Raw genomic sequence first — 2,836 nt, 5'->3', positions numbered from 1 at the left:
GGATTTTCATATCTAAGCTCAAATACAAATAATTATATTATTAGCCTTTATCAAATTTCCTGAAAGCAATTGTGTAGCCTTGAATACTTTTCAATCAATGGCATATTGAATATCCCTAGTGGCTCGTGTCAATTAACTCTTAATACTGACATAACCAAAACAGTTTCAAGGATATAACTATTACACCAGAAGGACTGGATTCATTAAAGACACTGTTCTTCTCTTTAGCCTTTACCATGAAGCAAAGTGGAAAGCACCACACAGTACTTAAAGTCAAGGAGCTGGTATTCACTGTGCTGGACAAACTGCAAGGTTGTCTGGGTTGTATCCAAGAAGTACGAATTCGTGCCTAGATCATGGAACCAGAACACCAGGGTTGTATTTCTGTGTCCAACATTTAGTAAAATCAAATAGATGAAGCATTGAAATATGAAATTCAATGGTTCAGCTAAATCAGTGTTCAAGTTGGCAATTTGTTCTTTGCAGCATGTTCAGAATTGAGGAATTTGAAATTGTCTAGACCATACTTCAGACAGTGAGCCACAAATTCCAACTTAGAGGCGATTCTGTGGTTGCACAACTTAAATAAATTTCTTCTCCCAGAGTCAATGAAGAAAAGTACTATAATAATAAATATCTATTAATGTCAGAACTCATCATATACGTTTACCCATAACCATATGTTATGACAGATGCCCAAATGCAAAGCGTACTAAAACCTGTAAGTGCAATCCCATAGAGTACACAAAACAACTAATGAACAGAAATTTATTATACAGCCATGGTTTATCAACTATATACCAACTCTTAAATGCTGCATTAAACTGAAAATAATGTTAATGTTTATCAAGAGTAGTTAGGTTTGTTTATTGAATAATTATTATTTTTACAAATGGATGTCAACTTAGTCTAAAAATGGGCACCCATAATTTTATATATAATATATAAGAGTATATATTATATATAATATATATACAATTCTATGAAGATGATGAAAAGAATGTACTAATTTCTCTTTTAATATTAATATTATTATATTATATGAACAGTTAAAATAATTCTTTTATGTAACTCATTAAAAATAGTTACCTCTAAAAAGTCAGAAAAGAGCATGCCCATGTCATTAAATGTTATGTTCAGATTACTTACTACAACAGTTCTAAGAAGTGCCCCAGAATTAGTAAGACCTGACTAAAATATAAAGAGTAAATTAAAGCATTATTTTCCAGTAGAAGAACACATCACTGGGACTTCTTGCTCTGCTAAGAAAAAAAATTGTCAACAATAAGTTATCCAAAGAAGTAAGCTCAAATTGCATATGTATGTGCAAAAATTCATATATTTTATATGTATTATAAAATGTTATATATATGAATTTTTGTGCAATACATTTATGTATAAAAAGTCTCATGTGGATAATTGAATTTCGCTAGACTATGCTAATAAACTATGCTATAATTCAATGACAAATTGAATGAAATTATTTTACTACCCTTTTCAACATGAAGTAGTATGATTACATGACCACGTAAATTTGAAGCTGTCTGTGGAATAGGCAAAGAAAATATATTTTCTCTATGATATTGACCATATTTATTTAATTTCTCAAAATCACACACTGAAGGAAACACTGTCTTCAATGACCTTTTTTTAGTTTCGATAGTAGAACAGTTAGGATAGAGTCTCCTTCCAAGAAGCATTACTTAATGACTTTTAAAAATAGAAAGAAAAAAGAACTATCTAGTAAGAATCATTTGCTAATATGCAGTGTACATTAGAAAAAATAATGCTGAAATGTTAAGAAAAACTCTTAGTACATCCATTATTAGAACATGAACTGTAAGTTCCCATTCAAAAAACAATTTTGTTCCTTTCACTCAAGAGGAAAATGGTTGCAGTTGAAGACTCTGGTAAATTGACAGTTATGAAACAAAAATACTGACATGCTAAACTTAATAGGATTAGTTTATTTAATTGTATTAGTGTAAGGAAAATATAATAGTAAATTATCTGAGATTGTGGCCACATGTTATTGATCAAAACTTTATTGGACACTAGATCATATGGAAGCTAATTTCAAAGTTTTGTCATGCTAAACCCAGCCATTCCTTTCCTCCTTCCTTTTTGGTTCCTAGCCAATTGTCCCAGAACAAAAGATTTCAGAAGAAGAGTTCTGGGTTCATTTCTAGGCTTTATTTTTATAATCTTGAGCAAATGACTTATTTCTCTGAAGGTAACTTTTCTTCTACTAAGAACTAATTTATTCACATTGTACAATATTGTGTTTATAAGAACTGTGACCTATCTACTAACATGACATGTTAATTCGCTAGTAAGGCAGAGATTTTTTGCCAGAATTAAAGGCAAACAGAGTCTATTCCTAGTCTCCAAACAGTTCCCGTCAATCTGAAACGTTGTGAGTCTGGCTTTTGTTCTCCATGTTCATATTAGCTTTCAGGTGTTCTCAGCTCTGACAGCTCTAGCATTGTGTATAGCATTCTCACTAGCTTATCCACATTTTTCAAATTCCTCCCACAAACCCATTTCATATGCTTTCTAACCACTATTTTAAAATCTCTTAAATACACCCTCCTTGGCCTCAATATGAAGCATACTCCCTTTCTAGCCAAACTGAATGTTGTAACATTTTTTCTCTTCTGCTTCTTTGCTCCCGATTTTCATGTAAATTTGGCCAAACATGGGCAGTCATAACCTCACTACTGCCAGAATACTATGATTTCTTGACATTTCCTTTGACAAATTCATTCATTTGTTGCCTTCAAACTCTGCCTCACTCAAATTCAAAGGACTCAAACAAAATGTTGGTAAGTTCATT

The sequence above is a fragment of the Peromyscus eremicus genome, chromosome 12 (genome assembly GCF_949786415.1).
Source record: "Peromyscus eremicus chromosome 12, PerEre_H2_v1, whole genome shotgun sequence".
In the NCBI taxonomy this organism is placed as follows: Eukaryota; Metazoa; Chordata; class Mammalia; order Rodentia; family Cricetidae; genus Peromyscus; species Peromyscus eremicus.
Note: the sequence above shows the minus strand (reverse complement) of the source record.